The 6,000-nt window shown below is 37.5% G+C and overlaps 1 protein-coding gene across 1 annotated transcript in view; it reads right to left on the bottom strand.

The window, feature by feature from the left end:
• Zranb3 (zinc finger, RAN-binding domain containing 3) overlaps positions 1-6,000 on the bottom strand; it is a 228,760-nt gene that overhangs the window by 31,213 nt on the left and 191,547 nt on the right. The gene's annotated exons all lie outside the window — the stretch shown is intronic.

The raw sequence follows: 6,000 nt of genomic DNA on the forward strand, positions 1-6,000 counted from the left end.
TGACTTACCTACCTGGGATGGTTTTGAACCTTGACCCTCAGATCTCAGCCTACTGAGTAGCTAGGATTACAGGCATAAGCCACTGATGCCCAGCAATATTTTTTTTAAGTTACTATTAAGGAATTGTACAAAAGAGTTCTAATTCCCTAAGGCAGGCATTAGTACAATGCTTCTTGGCCAATGTCAGCCTATCCTTCATTTTCCCAGATTTCCTTCTTCCATTCTTATCCACAAGTTACATAGCTCATTATTTACATAGCTCATATTGACTACAACGACTGCATTTGCTCACTCTTCCTCCTTCCATTAATTAAGCTATTTTTAACAAGAACTTCTGTACTATTTAAGTAATGACTATATTTGTTAAATAGCAGTTGAGAACTTCTCATTATTTGCTAGAGGCAAGTAGAGAGAAAAGGTCAGCAGTGACTGACAGCATTGAGGAATAGGCACACACCTGCGCCTGCATGGGAGGCTAGCACAATGCACAGGGGTGATCAGCCTAAGTGCTTCTCTGAAATCACCTAACACTGGGGAGTAAAAAAGTAAGATTTTAGCACATAAAATCCAGAAAAGAAGAAAGCAAATGGAAATCATTTTAACTATTTCTCAAACCAAAGCATATACCAAGCATATAATTTTAGGAAATTAGTAATGGCTTCAGTTAATTTTATGATGGCTAAGTTGGACAATAATTAACTTTGTCACAGAGTAGTGAACTTTATTAGACCAAATTGGCATCTTGGCCATTGGGCTAACAGCAGCTAGAAGGCCTAACAGTAATAGAGATTTACTCTGAGGTTATCAGTTAGAAACCTAATCCCTGTGGGGCGCTGGTGGCTCACGCCTGTAATCCTAGCTACTCAGGAGGCTGAGATCTGAGGATCGCGGTTCAAAGCCAGCCCAGGCATGAGAGACCTTGAGACTCCTATCTCCAATAAACCACCAGAAAACCGGAAGTGGCGCTGTAGCTCATGTGGTAGAGCGCTTGCCTTGAGCTGAAGAGCTGAGGGACAGCACCCAGGCCCAGAGTTCAAGCCCCATGACCGACCAAAAAAAAAAAAAAGAAACCTAATCCCTATCTTTGGTTTTACTTTCTGATTATAGCTTCTGGGCAAGAAGTAGGTTGCTGAATTTCTTTTGAGATTCAGTAGCTAAGACTGAGAAAGAAAAGCAAGTGAGGAAGTCCTTTTGATAGATCATAAAGGTAACTATATTGTTTAACAGAAATAGGGAAAGATTACAAGTTCACCAAATATGAATTTTTAACCTGAAATCTATGGACTTCTCACAAGACCTTGGATGGACTTCTGAGCCTTCGAAGCCCCTTTGGTTGACTATAAACTGTTACCTGCATTGTGTGTGTGTGTGTGTGTATTTTGGAAGGGAATGGGGTAGGAGTCCTTTATTCTCTCTATAGTCTCAAAGGGATTCAGAACCTAACTAAAAATATCTGAAAATGCTCATTTTTTTTTTGCAAATCTTTATTGTGATTAAGTGATTACATAATTAAGTGATTACATAAATTTCACAGTATTGTGGGATAGTGATGCTTAGTTAAAGTTACAAACACATTCTAACTTTCATGGGGGCAAATTGTCCACTGTGGTCTATAAAGTTTATGAGTTTTATGAGCTTTGACAATACAGTTATTTCTTTCACATTGGGTGAGATGTACATTTCTTTCCTTTTGCATAGCTGTTCCCTCTTACCCACTAGTTCCCTCCCTCCCATCACTGCCATTGAGTTACTTCCTTTTGATCAATGTCCAGTGCAGCTGATGGGTCCCACTGTTGTATGTTTTTTCCTGATTCCCTCTAGTTCTGTGTCTTCCTCCTAGTTTCCCTCTGGTGTGCACATAGTTACCATATACGTGATCAGCAGTATGGGATTATTTAGTGGTGATTTGACCAGATGAGTGGGGGTCTTTTGTTGATGCTCATGGTTTTAATAGCACCATTTCTTTTCTTAATTTTCTTCAAGAGGTACCAAGAATTTGCATGTAAATATATACATAGATGGTAAACCTAGCTCATTTTAAGGAAACATGAAGATAAATTCTTGTAGATTCTCCATGAAAATTCCTTCGGCTTTTCTTAAAGACTTCTCAGAACTAATAGATACTTTTAGAGTATCTCCTGTGCAGCCATAAAATGTGCCACCTGAGCTCACCTGTGCATCTCTACGATCAGATTCTGAACCTTGTCTCAAAGAAAGCAAATGGCATGTGGAAGGTATGCATGGTTAAACAAGGGAAATCCTTGATGGTAGAAGTAGAGGAAAGCATGCGGATTCTAATGGCTAGGAAATTACTGTACTTGGCAGGAGGCAAAGAATTTGAACATCACAGAGGTCAATTTAAAATACACTATCCTTGATGTTTTGAGATGAGACTTATTAGTTCCTTGGAAAGATTTCAGCAGGTATTTGAGACATGCTGGTTAATAAAAGAAGAGGCTTTTTAACAAGAAATTGATTTATAAACATACATCCTAAGTATAAGTTCCAACTGTCGATAGGTAATTATTTTAACACTGTATTTTTAATAATAAGCTAATTTAAAAAATTGATCATCCACATTAGAAGAGTTGGGAACTCTTTTATAGCTGTCAGTTGTCAGTGGATTTACTGACTAAAGCATCTGAGACTAATAACCAAATGAAACAATGTAAATGGAACACTTCCCAAACATATTTTCTAAAAATTATAGATTTATCAATAATGTGATTCCCTGACACTAAGAAGCTAAAGAAATAACCTTACTGGTGTCACTGAAGATCAGCAGCCATAAAGATAACTAAATATTCCATTTCCATACCATACTGTCACATTGATACTTTAAAAATTAATGACTTCATTACTATCATGTTTTTATTCATCAAGGCTAGCAGGAATGCAGAAAGGTAGAATTATTTCTGACTTAATAAAGTTTTGTTACTGATAACAAAATCAAATCAAAAGATCCTTTGTGTAAGGACATTCCTACACTTAGAAATCACTTTGGGAAAGTCTGTTAGAATAAAAGTAAGTACCTTGCCCTTCACCAGCAAGACAAAAGGTGGCAAGGCAAGAACCCTGAACTTCTCTTTAAAGTAAAGGTATACACAGGACATTGCTCTCACTCATCCTTAATCATTGTACAAACTACTGTGCGTGCATTGAAGGAAAAAAAGGAGATACACATATAGCCTGTTTTGCTTTGACATTAGGATATTTAACAAGGTTCTAGAACTTTTGTGTGCATCAGAATGACCTGCTGAAATTGTTTAAAATGCCAATTCTTGAGCCCACTCTCAAATTTGAAGTTAGCAGACTGCAGTGAGCCGAGGAACACTGATTCTGATGTGGTGCTCCTATACCACAGTCTGAGAAAAAGTACCCAGAGTGGGATTCGGTTGTGCTGACTGCTATCCAGGTCCTTGATGTATATAAACCTTCATTCTGTAATGGACTGGATATATACCTAGAGAAGCAAAAATATAAGTACTCCTTTAATTCATCTAAGGGTCAAACTAGCACTGAATGTGCTTCAGACCTGTGATTGGGGAACATTCAATAAAAACTGAGTAAAAACAGTTTAAGATGAAACTATAGGATTATACAACTGTCTAGGTGCTGGTGGCTCATACCTGTAAATCCTAGCTACTCAGGAGGCTGAGATCTGAGGATCATAGTTTGAAGCCAGCCTGGGCAAAAAAGTCCCTCAAAAACCAGAAGTGGTACTGTGGAGCAAATGGTAAAGCACTAGCCATGAGCACAAAGAGGCTCAAGGACAGCATCCAGGCCCCCTGTGGGCTTGAAAAAAAGAAATACATAGTAATATTAACAAATGTCCTGATTCATGACTATTCTTCTAAAGTTCTAGTAAATGACCTTCTTAAAGTCTGATAAAGACTTAAATATAGGTGTTTCTAAAAAGAAGATGACATCTGAAGCTATAGTAATGTTTATCACAAGGCTCGTAGGAAAATATAGTAAAGTCAACATACCAAAATCATGAAAGTCTGGTAGAAGAGAATATTCCTGTCTTCAGTTAAACACTACAACATTCAATTACAGCTTTCTTGTCTTTTGATCAATTACTATTTATGAAAAACAAAGAAGGGCTGGGTGCTGGTGGCTCACACATGCTAGCTACTTAGGTGGCTGAGAGCTGAGAATCTTGGTTCAAAGGCAGACCTAGCAAGAAAGTCCATGAGACTCTTATCCTTAATTAATTACCCAAAACTCCAGAAGTAGAGCTGTGGCTTTACGTAGTAGTACACTAGCCATCCACACAAAAGTTCAGGCCTTGAGTTCAAACCCCAGGACTGGCTAAAAATAAACACACACAAAAAAGAAGAAGAAAAATATTGCCTTTGGAGAGAAGTGTTGGAAATAAAACATCAAATTTCTTAAAATACTATTTTTATCTCAAAGGCTCAGGGACCTGACCTATTTGCTGTTTGTACCAGTGTAAACTATTGGTATTTTGAAATAAATCCCCTGGCAATGATGAGAGGATTAAAAGTTAGCTATTAGAACTGAAGGAGAGGAAAAGGAAATGCAGTAAAACTCATGAAAACAATAAAGCATTTCAAAGCCCGGAGCTATTCTAGCAAAGCACAGGCCACCAGCAAGAGCACTGATGTCAGGCTTAACTGACTTTGATCAAGGGCAGCTCTGGCAGAAGCCATTACCGCCTCATGTCATTCGGCTCCTCTTCGTAAAAGAATTAATAAACCTCTGTTTCCCAAATGATGATTGGGACATCATGCTGATCTTCTGAAGAATAGTGGATAGATGATTGGAACTGCAACTAAAGAGTACTCATTAGCGTTTGTAAATAGGTCAAAGACTCTTTTCAAAGGCTACAAAGTGACAAAAAATGCATTTAAATGATCCCAGAAAAGAAATGACTGACTGCTTTTCCAAAAAGGCCATCCTCTGTAGTGGAAAACAAAAACAAAAACAAACCCCAAACAAATATACAGTGATTTACCCTTAGGTATATCTAGTTTTTCTCTAGAGGCACAGAGAAAATAGAATAAAACAAACCAACTTCATCCCAGCTAAAAAAACAAAAACAAAAAAACTCCAAAAACCCAAATTTGTTTTAAAAAAGGTCATTAATTATTTCTAATGATGGCATGCAAACATCTTTCTGAATGGCTGTCTGTTCTAATATATACAACTGAATTTATAGTAAAATATGTCATATTATGCACAGATCACTAGAATTAACCCCTATTATCTAGTGAGTGTTCATGTGCCTAATTTGTCCTTTAAATTCCAGGCCTGAACTTCAAATGCCTCAGGCACATCAGGTGAGGTTTAGAGTCACTTCTAATTCATCAAGTCCTGAAAGAATTCTTTTTAAAAAAATACATTTTTTACAGTTGTAAAAATAGTGTACAGAGGGGTTACAGTTACATGAGTAAGGTAATGAGTACATTTCCTATCCAACATCGTTACCTCTTCCTTTGTTTTTCCCCTCCCATCCCTTCTCTCCCCACCTCCCCAACTCTCCCCACCTTCCCCCCCACAAGTTGTAAAGTTTGTTTTCAACAAAGTGTCTTATACATCTCATTGTTACAATGGGCCAACCTGTATCCCTATTTAAGCATTTTGTTTTTTACCTTCTCCTTCCCAAAGTAGAAAAGTGTATATACAAGATAGAGGGCACAGGAATCAAATACAGTGAAAACAGGGGTTATACCATGGGGGAAGAACATACAAAAGAAACAAAAAAAAATCACACAGTACATTAAAAGTACATTAAAAACAATAGCAAGGAAGAAAAAAAACACTATGTCCCTTTATTAGGGTTCATTTCACTTAACATCATCTTATATAGCTCCCCTATGACCCAGCAATTCCACTTTTGGGCATTTACCCAAATGATCACAAACAAGACCATACTCAAGCTACCAGCACAACTATGTTTATTGCAGCATTATTTACCATAGCTAAGATATGGAACCAACCCAGATGCCCCTCAGTAGATGAATGGATCAAGAA

The sequence above is a fragment of the Dipodomys ordii genome, unplaced genomic scaffold, assembly GCF_000151885.1.
Source record: "Dipodomys ordii isolate 6190 unplaced genomic scaffold, Dord_2.0 Scaffold133, whole genome shotgun sequence".
NCBI classification, from domain to species: Eukaryota; Metazoa; Chordata; class Mammalia; order Rodentia; family Heteromyidae; genus Dipodomys; species Dipodomys ordii.